Source organism: Callithrix jacchus, chromosome 3 (genome assembly GCF_049354715.1).
Source record: "Callithrix jacchus isolate 240 chromosome 3, calJac240_pri, whole genome shotgun sequence".
In the NCBI taxonomy this organism is placed as follows: domain Eukaryota; kingdom Metazoa; phylum Chordata; class Mammalia; order Primates; family Cebidae; genus Callithrix; species Callithrix jacchus.
In genome coordinates this window covers 157462910-157482134 of record NC_133504.1, presented here as the reverse complement: position 1 = coordinate 157482134, position 19225 = coordinate 157462910, and the positions used below count along the sequence as shown (strand labels likewise).

At 40.1% G+C, this 19225-nt stretch overlaps 1 protein-coding gene and 1 long non-coding RNA gene across 8 annotated transcripts in view; both read right to left on the bottom strand.

The window, feature by feature from the left end:
* The window catches only part of ARAP2 (ArfGAP with RhoGAP domain, ankyrin repeat and PH domain 2), a 205172-nt gene extending 191752 nt beyond the window's left edge, over window positions 1–13420 (bottom strand). For 2 of the 6 annotated variants that reach the window (XM_035293913.3, XM_078367402.1), the window contains exon 1: window positions 13371–13420. The gene's annotated coding sequence lies outside the window, so the exon portion shown is untranslated. Of the gene's footprint in view, window positions 1–12640; window positions 13132–13370 lie in introns of those variants that run through there. The other 4 variants (XM_035293911.3, XM_035293915.3, XM_035293912.3 and 1 more) reach the window with 3 other exon arrangements.
* A 2421-nt stretch (window positions 13421–15841) lies between these two features.
* The window catches only part of LOC103792076 (uncharacterized), a 31380-nt gene continuing 27996 nt past the window's right edge, over window positions 15842–19225 (bottom strand). For both annotated transcript variants that reach the window (XR_001910701.4, XR_004740997.3), the window contains exons 3-4: window positions 18705–18790; window positions 15842–16802 (exon numbers count right to left, since the gene is read on the bottom strand). This is a non-coding gene — a long non-coding RNA (uncharacterized LOC103792076). The remainder of the gene's footprint in view (window positions 16803–18704; window positions 18791–19225) is intronic.

The window sequence follows — 19225 nt, the reverse complement described above, 5'->3', positions numbered from 1 at the left end:
CATAGTTTTGCCTACCGTTCTCCACAAAAACCTTAATAGGACAAAAACAATTTAAATAAAATATATATACACACACACACCAAGAAACCTCCTGATCTTTCCCTACCCCAAATCTAAAGCCTAGAATGCACTCCCAAGTACACCCTTGTATAATCAACCACATTCAAGGAAGCAGGTGAGCTACCGTATTTACTCCTTGCTACTGACGGAATTATGTCCTCCCAAAATTTGTATCTTGAAACCCTAACCTTTAATGTGACTGTATTTTGATACTAGGCCTCCAAGGATGTAATTAAGGTCAAATGAGGTCATCAGGAGGGACCTTGACAAGACAAGATTAGTTTCTTATTAGAGACACGAGAGAGATTTCTTTCCCCCAACCCCCAGAGCCCTCTGCATAAGGACATAGGAAAAGTCAGCCATCTGCAAGCTAGGAAGAGGACTCTCACTAGGAACTTTATCAGCTGACAAATGGATCTTAGACTTCCAAACATCTAGAACTGTGAGAAAATAAATTTTTGTGGTTTAAGCTAGATGGCCTGGGGTATTTTGTCAGAGCAGCTCAGCTAACACTCTTCTCCACCTGTACTGCTTTTGCCATGGTTCCAAATCTCATGACATCTTTTGCCTGGATTACTGCAATGGTCTCTGAACAAATCTCTTAGCCTAGACTCCATGTATCAACCAGTAAACTATCAAATATACAAATCTGGCATATCGCTCCGCATGCTCAACAAGATAAAGTTTATACTAATATTGTTTATAGTGCCAAATTACATTTTTGTCTCTAACAAGAATAGCAGCAGGTGCTATTGATGTAAACAGCAATTATGTGTCATACACCGTACTCATATTTCCTATGATGCAGGCATTCCTATGTACCAACTACAAGCTCATATTCAACCCTTGCCAAACCTTCTACCAACATCTTTCATTCACTTTAGTCCATTCTTGTCAATTATTTCCCTGAGCCAACAAGCTGTTTAACAGCTCCATACCTTTTTGCATATGGTCTATCTGCTTTCCTAAGCACCATTTAAAATTATCAATAGGCAGATATTACCTTCTCTGTGAAGACTTTCTATCAACCCCTCAAAATAGAATGAATGAATCACTCCTTTCTCTACATACATCTATAAGTACTATACTAGAGCTTTGCAAAGCACTTGGAACATGTTTAAGAGATAAGAGAGAGGCTGATAAAAATGGCAGAAGTGATTGAGAGGCTCATTGTATTAGTTTTTCGGTATGTGTGTATGTACATTTGTTTTCATACACACAGCCCTTTCCTTCCTTTGGCATATGCATATATACTTCCTAGGTGGTCAAATCAAAGAAAGATATACCAAAACCTCTACCCAAAATCATATATCTCTGCTATCACTCAACATGCTGAATATGGTTAATGAATCTCATTCCCTCTCATGCCATGGAAAAGCCTCCCTCCCACAGCCCTACAATCCTCCCTGCACTTTAATGTCAACTCTGTCCTCCAATTACCTGACATTTTAATTGTCTGAACACCCAAGACTGTACACAGATCCATTTCTTTCCTTAGACACTCTAGCCCCAAGCACTTCATCAGATACATGGAGATGAGCATGTCTAACTATAAAATTCCAGCATGTGAAAGCTCCTTAATATGAAATTCAAGCTCTCCGTGTTTTGACCTTCAATTGTAGTCTATGGCATGTATGCCACACTCTAGGTCAGTGACCCTCCAAATACTGATCTGTGGATCTTCTGTACAGCAACAACTGCTGTAGGTCCTAGCAGTCTACACTTATAACACCCTCCAAATATAACTGGGAAATGTGCCAAAAAGTGATAAAGTTCCAAGGTCTTGATGCTTCCCAAACATGCTTTATGCCAGCCCACCTGAGCCTAAGTTTATCACTGTTCTCCTCTTAGATAAAATCCCCCACCTAACACGTTGCACACAAGTTTGTAGTCAGACTAAATTAAAATCCCACTTCCTCCACTTTCCAGCAGTGTAAGCAGAGACTCGTATCCATGTCAACATCTCCATTTCCTTTCCCATAAAATAGAAACACTCCAGGGTACCTAGCACTAGTAAAGATTAAATGAGATAATCCAGCATAAGTGACTTGCACATAGCACCTAGCACATACTGATGCTTAGTAAACATTGACTTCCGTCACTATAATTATTTTTACCACTATAGTTATGTCCCCACAGTCAAATTTTCTATTCTTTGAGGTCTGAAACACATTCCTTCACAAGAGCTCTAGTGAACAAGAAATGCACTCTCTTCTCTGTATTCCTACACTATTTATTTCATAGAGTGTTGTCCTAGTCCATTCAGACTGATTTAACAAAATATGAATGCTCTTAGACTTACAATGAAGTCATGTCCCAATAAACCCACCATATACTGCAAATATTATAAGCCGAAAACATGTGGTTGACTGGGAGCCAGGGCTTGCTGCCACCGTCCAGCATCACTAGAGAAGAGTGATTTCTCCGTCATAATGTCCGAAAAGTCACAAGTCAAACCATCATAAGTTGAGGATCATCTGTACCTTAGACTGGACAATTAATAAACAACAGAAATGCATTGCTCACAGTTCTGGAGGATGAAATGTCCAAGGTCAAGGCACCTGCGGACACCACAGATAATGCCTTCTATGTTTCCTCATGTGGAAGAAGGGCAAGGGTCAAACAAACCAGCTCCCTTAGGCCTCTTTTACGAGAAGACTAATTCCATTCACAAGAGCTCTGCCCTCATGACCTAACAACCTCTCCCAAAACCCAACTCTTAATACTATTCCCTTGGGCAGTCAGTTTTCAACATACAAATGGGGAGTCAGGGGACACATACATTCAGACCACAGCAAGTGTTTATGTTCTGCTGCTCCACAGATAGTGTAATATAATGCCAAGACTCTGAATCCAGACAACTTGTGTTGAATTCCAATTCCTCCACTTACTAGCTTTATTATCTCATGTGAGTATTTAACTTCTCTGTGCTTTAGTTTCTTAGTCAAAAATAATGGGAGTAATATTAGTACCTACCTCATAGGGCTACTGTGAGAATTATATGAGTTAATACATGCACTGCACTTATAACAACAACTGGACATTACAAATTCTAAGTAAGTATTGCTACTATCGCTATTATTTTATCATAATCTCTGCCAAAAGGATAAACCCAGGGAAGCTGTACAATAAATGCCAATTACTTCCTTATTAACATGGTACATCATGTATATGCAGTACATGTTTAGGAATGTGTAGACAGTTGGTGTTACAGGCATGGTTGTGCATTTGCTCATGATATCCCCTTCTGTGAGGCAACAGAAGGGAGATAACATTTAGGAGCATCTGCATCATGCTCAGCTTACTGTGTCACTCAATAAACAGTACCCTGTTACTTTATTGTGCTATGCCTTTAAACTATATCCTGAATTCAATAACTCTCACGATCTATCTCCCCTGCTCACATCCTAGTCTAAGCCACCATCATATCTCTCTTAGACCATTGCAATAGCCTCCTAGACTGATACTCCTGATTCTGTCCTGGCCCCCTCTCCCCAAACAGTAGATTCTCACTACAGGGGCTAGAATAATTAATGTCATAAGAAAAGTCACACCATATCATTCCCTATGATTCCCAAACGTAATCTTCCCTGACTTTCTCCCTCTATCACTTGATAGCCTCCGGGCCAGCCTCCTTTCTGTTCCTTCCTTAGATCTTACCTCTGGATCTTGTCTCTTTCCAACCTTTTTCTTCAACGTATACCCATGTCTCAATGCTCACTCCATCACTTTGGTATGTCTCTGCTCAAATGCGTCCTCTTCAGAGAGGTGATTCCTAATCTATGCTACACAAGTATGACTTACGACTCAGCATCCCTTTTCCTCACTTAACCTGTCTCCATGGCATCTACTACTGCTGATATCTGTTGACTGCTCCAAGAGGGCAGGGATCTTGTCAACTGTTCACTGCTCAGCCCAAAAAATGTTTGCTGAATAACTTCTTCCTGGCTTTGTGACAAGAAGTGGAAATACACATTTTTTTAAAATTTTGTCTATTTAAGTTACCAAGCTAGTATGGAGCAGACTGATTTCAAGCACAGATTTCTCCAATTCATCTAACCACTAATGAAGGTCCTCAAATCCGGAGTTGAGTGTGAGGAGTGGGACAGGAGGTATCAGCTAGAAACATTCTAAACCATCTGTAGGACTTTTAAAAATGCATGGGTTGGGTCAGGCTGGGTGTGGTGGCTCATGCCTATAATTGCTGCACTTTGGGAGGCCGAGGTGGATGGATTGCTTGAGCCCTGGATTTCCAGAAAAGCCTGGGTGATGTGATGAAACCAAGTCTCTTATAAAAAAAAAAACAACAAAAATTAACTGGGTGTGGTGGTGCACACCTGTAGTCCCAGCTACTCAGAATGCTGAATTTAGAGGATGGCTTGGGCTCAGGAGGAGGAGGTTTCAGTGAGCTGAGATTGCACCACTGAATTCCAGTCTGGGCAACAGACAGAGCCAGACTCTGTCTCAAAAACAAAACAAAACAAAAACAACCTCATGAGTTGTACAAGCTTCCCCCCCCAATGTCTCGAATAGGGAAAACCACTACAGTAGGCCCCTCCCAGACCCCCTCACCACCTCCCACTACTAGTGGAGCTTTGCCATCATTCCCCTAGTTAGACAAGGAAAGTGAACAACTGAAAACCAAGGGTTATTTCATTAAACCATGATGTCATTCAATATTCAGTACTGACAACTTCTAGAACCACCTTCACCTGGCTATATGTTATAGGAGGGGAAACAGCATAGTACAATCCAATGAGTCCTATAATCAATCCATTAAAACAAAAAAAGAGCATACCACTAAAAACTCAGAAACACATTCTTAGCACAATTAGAAACTTTGTGAGAAAACAGACTTAATAGCCGTCACAGAGAATCACACAACTGAAAGAAAAAAGCTTAAAAATACAGATTTATAAATTAGGTTGCTAAATGAATAATGAAACTTTGCAACATTATCAATACAAGCCTTACATATTCCAACAACGAGAGCTGGCTGTATTCCAGAACAGTGGTTCCCAATGAACTGGAAATATATCCCTTGATTAGATTCAGAGATATGTGAGAAAATGCTTTTGCTGGCCTTAATGACTAAGTGACACCAGCAGACAGGAAAAGTAACTATGACATTCTGCAATAGTACCCAGGTAGAAAATTCAGGTACGATTTTTACTTCTTCAGCTCTCTACAATTCATTAGCTCTCCATATGGTACCCAACACAATAGATGATAAAAGAGAAAAGTGTCCCCGCCTTCAAGTGTCCCTGCAATACATCACTTCAGTTTGATGTGAGTCCATGAACATGGCTAAACCCAGAAGTCTACATACATTTTATTTTACTGCCCAAGAGTTAAGAGGCAATGACAAATTAAGGGAGAACATCCTTGTAATTGCTATATAAACCACTGGTAATATAGAATTTAGTTTATTAAAATTCACTGTGTATCTGTCATTGCAGAAAGACAGCTCATGCAGGACTACAGTACAGCTGATATAATGCAACAATATGAAGCCAAAATTAAATAATCAAATATTATTTGCTAATACACTTATTGTGGAGAAATCACTAATTCCTTGGAAAACTGGAGGGCTCCATATGGACAACATGCTGAACTAACTATAACTAGTTCAGGGTACAGGTCTTATAGAAGTCCACCTGATATGATTTGGATGTTTTTTTCCCTCCAGATTTCGTGTAGAAATGTGACCTCTGATGTTGGAGGTGGGTCTAGTAGGAGGGCACCTCCTCATGGGAGGTCATGGGGGTGAATCCCTGATAAATGGTTTGTGTTGTCCTTGTGGTAATGAGTTCTCTATGAGTTCATGCAAGATCTGCTTGTTCAAAAGAGCCTGGTGCCCCCTCCCTCTCTTGCTCCTTCCTGCCACATGATACGCTAGCTTCTCCTTTGCCTTCTGTGATGATTGTAAGCTTCCTGAGGCCTCACCAGAAGCTGAGCAGATGCCAATACCATGCTTATACAGCCTGCAGGACTATGAGCCAAATAAATCAGTTTTCTTTATAAATTACCCAGTCTCAGGTATTCCTTTATAGCAAAGCACCACCTTTGCTTCAGTATAAAATACAGAAACAGATACCATGTTAATTGCACACTGAACAAACTATTATCAAGATATTAACTAGAAGTACTGATAAAGATATGTTCAACTTGACTCTTCCCCACAGCCATGCAGAAGAGGAAGTGTTTTAGAGAAAATATGCTCGTGGTTGTATTCCTCTAAGAGCAGACTGCAAAAGGATGAAGGTCAGATCTACTAACTTATTTTTCTAGTCTGAGTGCTTACTCCCAGAAAAGTATTAAATTGGTCCTTTGGCACCTCTCTCCTCCACCATCCATTCACCTACCTTAATGTGTGGCAACATCAGCCCCATTAAACCCCTTACAAAGGAAGCCCAGTCCCTCGACATGGTCATCTCTTTTAATTGAGGTCACTTTTGGCTCTGACCTCCTCTGCCTCCTGTTCTCTACCTTAACCACTATTCCTTTCCCGCCCAAAAACACATCCATCTTCTTTCATTCTACCTCAGAATTATGTTGCTAATAATAATACCTAATAGTTGTGGAGTGTTCGCAAACCATTTGTGTAGGATCTCATTTACTCCTCACAGCTGCAGGGGAGGAAAATCCCATGCCCCACATCACACAATAGATAAATAGTGGAAACAGAATTCTGCAAGGCAGACTTCACAACCTGTGCTGTAAACTGTAATGCCTCATAATAGATATAAAATTGATTTAATAATGAAGAGGTATCAAAAACTTAATAGTCTCCCTCTCCTTTGCCTAGCTGTGCATAAGCACTTATATTCGCACTAGGAAAATGCTGTTTAAATATACCATGTCTTGCAAATTCAAGTTTTATATACCATTTAAGTTTGATATGTGTCCATGTACATGGCTAAACCTGGAAGCCTACATTCAGCTACATTTAATTGCCTGAGAGTTGAGAGCCAATGACAAATTAAGGGAGAACATCTCTGTAATTGCTATATAAAGCAATGATAATGTAGAATTTAGTCTATTTAAATTTATTTTGCATCTATCTCTGCAGAAAGACAGCTAATGCAAGACTATAGTACAGCTGATATAATGCAGCAATATGAAGCCAAAATGAAATAATCAAATATGACCAAAATAAGTATTCACTGACCACATGAAGTCAATAGTTATGGTAAAAAAACAAAAACAAACAAAAAACACCTGCTTGCTGATTAATAAAGTATTAAGGCCAGGCATAATGGCACACACCTGTAGTCTCGGTACACTTTGGGAGGCCAAAGCCAGTGGATCACCTGAGGTCAGGAGTTCAAGACCAACCTGGCCAACTAGGTAAAATCCAGTTCCTACTAAAAATACAAAAATTAGCTGGGCATGGTGGCACATGCCTGTAATCCCAGCTACATAGGAGGCTGAGGCATGAGAATCTCTTGAAAGCAGGAGGCACAGGTTGCAGCAAGCAAATATCACACCACTGCAGGAACAGGGCAAGACGCTGTCTCAAAAAAAAAAAAAAAAAAAAAGAAAGAAAAGAAAAGAGAAAGAGAGAGAAAGTATCAATACAAAATAAGATATCTGGCTATGGTCTTAAAGGTTTAACTTTAAATGTAGTACAAAAGTAGATAACTACTGGAAGCAACCCAGATGTCTGTGAATGGATAAAGAAAGTGTGATATATACACGAAATGAAATCCTGTCACAGGATACAATACAGATGAACCTTGAGGGTCATTATGCTAAGTGAGAAATTAGCCATAAAACAGACAAATACCTTCCACTTACATAAGGTAGCTACCATTGTCAAATTCATAGAAAATAGAACCGTGGTTATCCGAGAGGGCAAGAGAGATAAGGAGTTGTTTAAGGAGCATAGACTCTCAGTTCTACCAGCTGGAAATAGTCTGGAGATCTGTTTCACAGTAATGTAAATATACTTAGCATTACTGAACTATACACTTAAAATTATTAAGATGGTAAATTTTATGCTTTTTTTTTTTTTAAACGCAGTAAAATAGGAGTCAGAAGACAGACTAGAAGATTAGGGCAGCCTCTCAGCTCTTATTCAAACTGATCTCCCTGTACACACCTGGACTATTTTCTCTCATTTGGGAGCCAATTCTAGTCTTAAAAGGACAGTAACCCCACATTCATGAGGCTTCCCTGCCTAACCCATCCCTCCTCAATGCCTTATTAGTTCCACTCAGGCAGTAGTATAGATAGCACAATGCCTGAAATCCAAACCAGGCTTCCCCACTTTTTAACTGTGTATCTTCATAAAGTTATTTAACCACCCTCACCCTGAAGCTCGTTTATGTCATTTGTAAAACGAGGGCAATATAACCCATATCATGTAGTATTTCTATCGGAATTAAGTAAAAATATTTAAGATATGTAAGAATATCTGACATGAGTTACAACTGCACCATAAACGTTGGCTATTATTAATTTACGGAGTGTTTATAATATTGCCTTTAATCATTTTCATACCACTATATTGCACTTGGTTTGAGTGGAATTCTTCTGTCTCCATAGGAATATAACATTCTTTTAAATTATCACTGTAAATCATTCTTCTAATAAACCTGCAACCCACCTAACAGCAGTTAACATAGTTTTATTAATGTAGTAATGTATAGATGTAGTTACAGGTTTTTAGCATCATGACAGTTTCACCTGAAGACTTAACACCTGAGACACAAAGCACAGTGATTTACCAGGGATTCCAACTCTGCCATGTGCTACCTGCGTGGTCTTGAGAGAATTCCTTTCTTCTCCTGAGCCTTCACTGTTGTCATTTGTAATCAGGGATGATACGAGTGCCCACCTCACGGGGTTATTTTGAGGATGAAATGAGTGCATATGCATTAAGATCTTAGAACAGTGGCTGTTAAGCAACAAGCATTTAATTAGTGTCTTCTAGATGGAGAGTAATGGAAATTTTAGCTGAAAATAAGTAGGCTCTGAGAAAAATCATTTCATAGCTTGGATCAAGGAATTAGGATTGTCTAATCTATGTTTTAATTATTTTACTTATAGTGCAATCTGAAAAACACAATTAAAAAAGCTAGAACTTAATGTCAATTTCCATCCAGTGAAGGCCACAAGTGCTAATTCCTTTACTTAGTATAAGAACTTATTAGTAGCATAGGAGATACCTAGGCTTAGGTGTTCTGGATAATATCACAAAAATAGTTAAATGCTTGATAATCTCCTTAGCTTCTGTAAGTCTTTTGTCTTTCAAGCTGTCTGTCCAGGCTTTAAGTTAATTCACCAAGATTTGAGAATTCTTTAAAATTCTAATGGATCCCTAAGGTACAGCTATAATTCTAGGGATACCAGAGAGTGATGTATTCTTCTAGAGTTTCTACAAAAGCAGAATTTTAAATTTTGTACAAATGTATACTCCACCATTTATCTGAATGTAAATAATATTTGTGTGGTTTTTTTGTTTGTTTGTTTTGAGTCGGAGTTTCACTCTGTCACCAGGCTGGAGTGCAGTGGCACCATCCGGCTCACTACAATCTCCCCCTCTCCGCCTCCTGGGTTCAAGCCATTCTCCTGCCTCAGCCTCCCAAGTAGCTGAGATTACAGGCATGCGCCACCACACCCGGCTAATTGTTGTATTTTTAGTAGAGATGGGGTTTCACCATGTTGGCTAGAATGGTCTCGATCTGCTGTCCTCGTGAATCGTCCACCTTGGCCTCCCAAAGTGCTGGGATCACAGGTGTGAGCCACCACGCACGGCCTGTAAATCATATTTTTAAACTAGCAACCAGACGTTTCAGATAGCCTACTGTCAGTGTTTCCTCCTCTCTCTGCATTTATAAATGGTACTCTGACCTCTTTTTCCAACTGAATTTCAGGGTTTATTTCTATGGGTTTAGTAACTGTCAAAGTTTCTTTTTCTTATGAAAAGAAGGTATTTCAGAAAACATCTTCTACATTACTGGCCCGTTGTTTTTACATGTATTCATTTAATAAATATTTAAGCAACATTACCAGCTCCAAGATAAGAGAGGGAGATATTTGGAGCTAAAGATAACAGTATCTACTATCTCATTTGACAAGAGTGCTAAGGACTAGAAAGGAAGTGAAGATACAGTCTTCCCTCCTAGAGTTGAAAATCTAAAAGGGTACATTAGACATGACTATAAGAAAAGGAAAATGGCATGTACATGAACAATCAGCTTATTATTCAGTAACTTCCAATAAAGAATACCAAAAAACGCACACACAATAACAACTTTTTGCAAAGAATTTCATATATTCCCCCCAAAAAAGCACTTAAACTGTAATGGTGAGAAAAACTCAATTTCATTACCTTAATTTTCACATTGTTTTATATTTTAGTACAGTTTTATTTTTAATTACATAGAGAAGCGGCCCCATCATCTTCATGAGTTCTCAGGAACTCTTAAAAAAAATCTCAAATCTGCTCCCCAAAATGATTACTTCAACCAAATCAGGCCTCCTTTGTTTTCTCTGCAACATGGGTAAATAAGTAAGCTTGTGCTGAACAGAAACTGAAACAAAATTTCACAGGACAACTTTCTAACTAGAAAGGATCACATGAAGAGAATACCACTGAGTACTGTCTCAGTTCAAAACAAAAACAAATGAGCAAAATAGTCCACCTACCATTATATATTTAATCTGGCCAATACTTCAGAAATAAAAGATAAAATGATAAATCACAGGGTCCAGAACTCTACAGAAAAGATTATGACAGCGTCATAGCTTCTAATCTTACATCCACCATATTTTGTCAAAGCTAAGACATATTTCCCAGATTATTAAGAAGTTCGCTACCTAATTAATGTTTCACAAAGAATTCCCAAAAGTCTTACAGTGTAGCATGTGCAAAGATGTATCCAAGAAATACGTCAATAAATAAATGGGGCAGGTGGAAATGTGTGCTAAAAGAAAACTATTAAAGTAATGACTATCATTTATACTCAACATTTTTATAGTGGCTTTCACCAAACTTTCTCATAGTTGCAGGGAGATAGGTTAGAAAGTAACAAAACCAACCAACCAAACAAACAAAAAAACTCATATATCACAACATCTATAACCCAGAATCCTAAGCAGGCTTTAAAAACTTCACAGTTTCAATGCATTAATGTAAAAGTTCTTAAGAACACTGTAATTCATTATAATCTGAGTTCTCTACTTATCCACAGTATCCAAGAATAGTTAGATCTGATCATTATCGAATGCGCATGAGCCATACACTGCAAGGAGCTTGCAGTGATATGAGAAAAACAAGAATTTGTTTTTAATGTACCATCAGCTTCTCCTTTTACAGACAAGCCACATAAAATCTGACAAGTTTACAGAGGAAGGAAAAATACAAACCCATGCACATCCATGTAAGTTGTAACAAGCTCTCTCACTTACCCTCTAGGTACATTTTAATTTAAATAAATCTTTGAGTAATGACAAATCTATATAAAACCTTCTTCATGTTAGGAACCACCTTAAATGTGTACGTGTTAAATATGTTTGGAACGACGCCAGGAAGATATTTGCACTTTAGACCCTAGCCTAGATCCATGACCTACTTTTTTTTTCTTCTTTAAACTTTGTTGGACAATGAACATCATGATCATTTTCTCTAAATATTTCTCCTGTAAGAGTATGGAAGTCACAAATAGGAGTTTAAAGGTATTTCTCTCTCTTTTTTTAAGCAAAAAAAAAAAAAAAAAGTTAGCTTCCTTTTTAAAACACCCACAACTTCATCTTCCAATTACTTATGGGCAAGGTTCCATAAGCCCGGGGGTGTAGAGTGCTTAAGTGCAGAGAAATCAATACCGAGCTTGTAAATACAATACTATTATGGGTAATAACAATGACATCCTATTAAATGTACTTTTAAAAATAGCTTATTTCCAATACACTTCAACTTTTTTTTTTTTTAACCAAAGGCCGTATCCCACTGAGTAGAGGACAAGCAAAAAAAAAAGAAAGAAAGAAAGAGAATTTGCTATCAGGATATCTAATTTACAAAAGCTTAAGATGTCATTATTCCACACAAACTAGCTTATGTTCTTGTATTTTTTTCTCTATCAAAGCCTGTATCATTTCACGAAGCCTTTGCCCAAATCAAAATAACTCCAGATCACCTCAAGGTGGGAGAAGTGTTTAAGAAAACAAGCCAGAATTAGGTAAAATAAAACTTACTTTATCAAATAGGATGGACACCATTTCTCCCAAGAGAACTGTCTCCAAAAGTAAACAAGAAAGATCAATCTGGTAAATTCACTGCCGACAGGTTCCCCTGTAAGGTATCGGGTTCAGGCAGGTAGAGGCCAAATGATCGTAATTAAAGTTAATTAACAGGCCAGTAGTCTTAACGTGGATAACAAGCAGGGTGCGGGGCAGCACAGAGAACCGGGCAAAGTCACGATCTCTACCGAGTAAATAACTTGGTGCCTGAAACTCACTTCAGTCCCTTCTTATTGGAAGGTGGGGGAGAGGAATGGAGGGAGTGTCTAGCTGTCTATCCGGATCTTCACCCTCCCGGGTCAAATCCCAGAAGTGGAGTTCTTGTATCACTTACCGGCTTCTGGTTTCCTTTCAGACGCCCACACGCGGGAGCGAAATCCACTGGGCGGACACCAGAAGTGAGCACTTTGCGCCCTGGAAATTTACACTGTGAAGTGGCGAAAAGCCCCAGCCCCGATAGACAGGGTCCTCCCACCCCGGCTCAGCCCTCCCGAGACCCCGGGTACTCGCCTTGCGCGCCCGCCACAGAGTTCGAAAAGCGAGGTGAGCCGGCGCTGAGGCGCCAGCGTCTCTCCCAGCCCTGGGCGCTCTGTCCTCGCCCCTCTTCCCCAAGGCGCCAGGCCTCCTCTTTCCCGGTCCCCGCCGGCTGCCCGCGGCCGCCTCTGCTGCGGGCGGCGCTGTTAGTGGGGCCGGCGCTCCGCGCCCGCCGCACCTGGAGGCGGGGAGCGCGGGCCGCGGACCCGCGCGCAGCTCCGGAAACGCCGAGCGGGCGCCCGCGCCTTGCTCAGGTGCTCCCGCGCCTCGCCTGGGCCACTGCTTCCTCTCAGCCCGCGGGGGCGGGGAGCCGGCGACCCACGCGGGGGCAGCCGGAGCTCAACGGCGGGGGCGGCTCAGCCGGCCGTCCTGGTTCCGCAGCATAGTTGGGCGACTGACTCAGTCAGCCGCGACTTGGCCGCGCCTGGCACCCTCGCCACCTGGCGCACCTCGGCCCGGGGGTGCCGGGCCCCGCCGGGGAAGCTTCGAGGGCGCGCCCTGGAGCACAGAGCGACAAGGGCATTACCCACCTCCCCGGGGCGGAGATGCCCGGGACCCTGTCTTGTCTCCTGGCCAATGTGTTTGTCTGTGCGCCCTCATGGGGGTTGAATGTCAAATGGGCGGAACCTCGCCCCGACTGATTATTACTGTTACTCTTCCAAGCACTTTCAGTGTTAGCTCAGCGTTTCCCAAACTGAAGACTCATCTAGGGCACTAATTTCCCCAGGCTGTTTCTATGTAAATGTGCTCCTTCTTGCACCTGTGGTGGTTAGTTCCCGGAGGGCCATTTCCCCTTTGAGTTGGACTCTGACAAAGGAGGCAGCGAAGGAAAATAGGTGATCTTAAAGAAACCTCGTGCTCCTCCAAATATCTAAGCGTCCGTAAAATCCAGTTGTTTACAAGTGAGTTCACAGACCAACTACTTTTTTTTGGGGGGGGGGGGGGTCAGGCTGGAGTGCAGTGGCGCGATCTCGGCTCATTGAGACCTCCTCCTCTGGGTCCAAGCTGTCCTCCCACATCAGCCTCCCAAGTAGCTGGGATTACAGGTGCGCACTATCAGCCAGGCTAATTTTTGTTATTTTTGGTATAGACTGGATTTCGCCATGTTGCCCAGGCTGGTCTCAAATTCCTGACCTCAGGCGATCCACTTGCCTCCCAAAGTGCTGGGATTACAGGTGTGAGACACCGCCCCCTACCAGATTTTTAAAATTATTATTATTAATATATAAACATCTCCCACAGGCTACCTGACAATCTCTTCATTGAAAGGTGAAATGTATTTATCTTTCCCCTGCACCTGTTGGTGGAAGTGAAGCAATTAAGGAAAGCACAGACCTTATTATGAAAGTGAGATAATTGGTAAAGTGGGGAAAGAGGGAGGCTTCCCAGGAGTCAGGCCCCTTAGGATTTTTGTCATCACCTTCACCAAACTACCTACCTGCCCAAAAGCACCATCCTTCCCTGGGGAGACTCTAAAGCAGCTCTGTCTTGCTAGAGATACCAAATATCCAGTTCCTTTGGGAGGATCCGAGCACTTTGGGAGGCAGAGGCAGGCAGATCACCTGAGGTCAGGAGTTCAGGACTAGTCTGGCCAACATGGAAAAACCTCCTCTCTACTAAAAATACAAAAAATTATCCAGGCGTGGTGGTGGGCATGTATAATCCCAGCTACTCGGGAGGCTGAGGCAGGAGAATCGCTTGAATCCAGGAGGTGGAAGTTGCAGTGAGCTGAGACCGTGCCACTGCACTCCAGCCTGGGGGACAGGATCAAACCTCCATCTCAAAAAAAAAAAAAACTAAAGAAAAATTAAAGTATGATAATCTGTTTACTGTCAAGACCATTGGAACATATATTCCCAGTAATTTTCATCTAGGCTGGAATGATACCAGCATGACAGCTCCTGCCCATATTTCCTAGATTTTTAGTAAGAAAGCAGATAAAGATGTGTCTTTGCCTATCTACGTATTTGCTATTCTGATCCCTTGTTCCGGAATGCACTCTACTTGTCAAGGAGACACTTTGAGTGGGTGAAAATCTTCCTCATCTCCTCCTCCTCCTCACTGTCTACTCTTTCCCTCTTCCCTATTTCTACTTTTTCTTACAACATAATGGCTAATACCCATTGAGCGCTGTATGCCAATTGCTATTCCAGGCGTTTTACTTGCAAGAGCTCATTTAAGTACCTCAACAGTCCCTTGGAAAAATAATGTTATCTCCTTGATAAGCAAATTATAGAAACAGAGAAGTTGAGCGCTTTACACAAATCAGGACTGTAAGGAAGGGAGAATTCCAACCGAGTCTTCTTCAGGATCCATTCTGCACTTTGTTGACTCTTGTGGAAAGTAGAAGGCTTGGAAAAGGCTGTGCTGAAAATGGAACCAGCTTAGGTTGTGGCATTTTGAGCAAATTCCTTAATTTATCTGGCCTCAGTTTTCCCATATGTAAACTGAGAATAATAATACCTATTAGAATTTAATGTGAATATGTATCTGTAGCACCTAAAATAGTAAACCCTCAATGCATTTATTTCTAGTATATTTTCTCAAATTATTCTTCCAGACTTTATTCAAATCCCACCTCCTTCTCAACACTTTCCAAATCTTTCACCATGTTGGCAAGGATGGTCTGAAACTCCTGGCCTCAAGTGATCTGCCTGCCTTGGCCTCCCAAAGTGCTGGGATTACAGAAGTGAGCCACCCTGCCCAGCCTGGAATATTTTTTTCCCCCACCTGGAATATTTTTATTATTATTGTATTCCCTGAAGTACCCAACCTAGAGCTTTAGGTAATTAAATGTTTGTTTTTATCAAGTTTGAAATATTTATATTCATGATGTTGACTTATTTCAGTTCCTTGTAAAAAGTTATGAGTTACTTTGAAGGTTTTATTCATTCTTTCTTGAAGCAAGAGAGCAGCAGTTTAGTGGATAGCACTGTAGATTACCCTAGGCAAAAAAGCAGCATAAAATATTCAGTCAGTTCAATCATTGACCACGGATTGATTCTGTTGTGAAAGTAGTTTATTTTTAAATATATAGTTTTTAAAATTTTTAAGGTTTAAAGAAAAGTAAACGTAAGTTTTCCTATAAAATTAATACTTCAGAAACTCATTTAAGCACTATAGATGAAAGTATTTCATTAATAGTAATATGCATATTTTTATACTTGGCTACTTCTGAATCAGGGATTCAACTTAAAATGAATTACTGTTGGCCAGGTGACAGTCACAACGTAATCGTCACTGCCTACACACTCCTGAACTTGATCACAAGTGTTTTATCTTGTCATCACTTCATTTGAGTTACTTGCATTGACAGTACTGCATATGTTGTGTTCATGATTCAAAATATCTTCACAAAATCACACTGGGTTTCTGCAGAAAGGCAAGGAAACAGAGCAATGTGATTTTGTGTGATATTTGATAAAAATCTATATCTAAAAAACTCAACATTTTTGTAGATATACAGTACATAAAAATTCTAAGTAATTATTTTAATATTGATTTTAAAATTTGCATTTTAAGTTTGTTGACATCCAGTAGTTTCTGCCACTGCTAACATAAAAATCTAGTTTTATTTTTCTATGGAAAAATGTTTCCTAAGAAAAATCATTGCATGGGAAAAAATATTTGCAAATTATGTATCTGACAAAGGTCTCATATCCAGAATCTATAAAGAACTTAAGCAATTTAACAAGCAAAAAACAACACCGTTAAAAATGGGCAAAGGACATGAATATACACTTCTCAAAAGAAGACATGCGTGTAGCCAACAAAAATATAAAAAAACAATCAAACCCACATTGAGATACCATCTCACGCCTGTTAGAATGGGGATCATTAAAAAGTCTGGAGACAACAGATGCTGAAGAGGATGTGGAGAAACAGGAACACTTTTACACTCTTGGTGGGAGTGTAAATTAGTTCAACCATTGTGGAAGACAGTGTGGTGATTCCTCAAGTACCTAGAAATAGAAATTCCATTTAACCCAGCAATACCATTACTGAGTATATATCCAAAGGATTATAAATCATTCTGTTATAAAGACACATGCACATGTTTGTTTATTGGGACACTGTTTACAATAGCAAAGACTTGGAACCAACCTGAAAACCAAATATTGCATGTTCTCCAAAGTGGAAGCTAAACATTGGGTACCCATGGGACAGAGCGATGACAGCAGTAGTCACTGCAGACTTCTAGGCAGAAAGAAAGGAGTAGGGGGGAAGGACTATGAAATGATGATAGACTGGACAGGGAAAATGTGGCACATATACACCACAGAATACTATGCAGCCATAAAATACGATAAGTTCGTGTCCTTTGTAGGGACATAGATGAATCTGGAAACCATTATTCTCAGCAAACTGACACAAGAACAGAAAATCAAACACTGCATGTTCTCACTCACAGGCAGGTGTAGAACAATGAGAACACATGGACACAGGGAGGGGAGCATCACTCACTGGGGTCTGTCAGGGAGAGTAGGGGATGAACAGCAGGGAGTAGGGAGATTGGTAAGGGATAACATGGGGAGAAATGCCAGATATAGGTGATGAGGGGATGGAGGCAGCAAACCACATTGCCATGTATGTATGTATGCAACAATCCTGCATGTTCTACATACGTACCCCAGAACCTAAAGTACAATAAAATATATATGTTAAAAAATAAAATAAAAACATGCTCAACATCACTAATCACCAAAAATGAAATGCAAATGAAAACCAGAAATGCAAATGAAAACTGTGAGATAGTACCTCACACACGTCAGAGTGGCTACTATTAATATGTCAAAATACAGACCATGTTGGTGAGGCTGAGAGAAAAGGTAATGGTTATTGATGTCAGAAGAACTTTTAAAGCTAATTATATAAGTATAGAATTTTTGACAAAAAGGAAAAAAAATGAAACTATACAGTGTTTTCTTTTTTTCTTTTTTCTTTTTTGAGACAGAGTTTCGGTCTGGTTACCCAGGCTGGAGTGTAATGGCGCGATCTCAGCTCACTGCAACCTCTGCCTCCTGGGTTCAGGCAATTCTCCTGCCTCAGCCTCCTGAGTAGCTGGGACTACAGGCATGTGCCACCATGCCCAGCTAATTTTTTTGTATTTTTAGTAGAGATGGGGTTTCCCCATGTTGACCAGGATGGTCTTGATCTCTTGACCTCGTGATCCACCAGCCTCGGCCTCCCAAAGTGCTGGGATTACAGGCTTGAGTCAACGTGCCTGGCCTACAGTGTTTTCAAGTAACAGCACAAATCAATTTTTTTTATCTGTTTAGTAAACTCAACTACAGACATACATGAGAAGAACTGGCACATTAAAGTGGCAGCAGTGAATTTATATGCAGTGATATGATAGTGGGAGCATAAATTCGTTCGACCACTGTGGAGAGCAGTTTGGAAGTTTCTCAAAGAACTAAGTTGAACTATCATTCAAACCACCAATCCCTTTAATGGGAATATACCCAAAGGAAAATACATTATTCTACCAAAAAGATGCACACACTTGTATATTCATCTCAGCACTATTCACAATAGCAAAGATGTGGCATTGACTTAGATACTCATCAAGGGTGGACTGGATAAAGAAAATGTGGCACATATGCAATATGGAATACTATGCTGCAATAAAAAAGAACAAAATTATATCTATTGCAGCGACATGGATACTGTTAGAAGCTGTTACTCTAAGTGAATTAACTCAGAAACAGAAAACCAAATACTGCATGTTCTCCCAGTGGAAGCTAAACATTGGGTACCCATGGGACAGAGAGATGACAGCAGTAGTCATTGGAGACTTCTAGGCAGGAAGAAAGGAGTAGGGGGAAAGGACCACAAAATGACTTATTGGGTATTATACTCACTACTTGGTGTTAGAATCATTAATACCCCAGGCCTCGGAGTCAAGCAATATACCCATGTAACAGACGTGCACATATACCACTTGAATCTGAAAGAAAAGTTGAAATTGAAAAAAAAAATAAATAAAAATTATTACTTAAAGATATTAAAGAAAAGCTAACTTTTGCCTAGTGGGTTTATAGACCAAATACATTCACTGCATATAAATTCATCACTTCCACTTTAATGTGTCAGTTCTTCTCTCTGTAGTGAGTTTACTAACAGATTTTTAAAATGATTTATTGTGTTGTGGCTTGAAAATACTGTGTAGTTCCATTTTTTTTTCCTATTTGTGAAAAATCCTAGACTTATAATAGATAATTAGCTTTAAAAACTCTTCTGACATCAAGAAAAAAATGGGAGCAGGATTTGGAGAAACAAAAAATAGAGAGGTAGAAATACAAAAGCAACAGCTAGAATTAAATTTATTATAAAGCAATGAAATTACGCTGTTAACACTTATTTGAAAACCACAGAACAATAT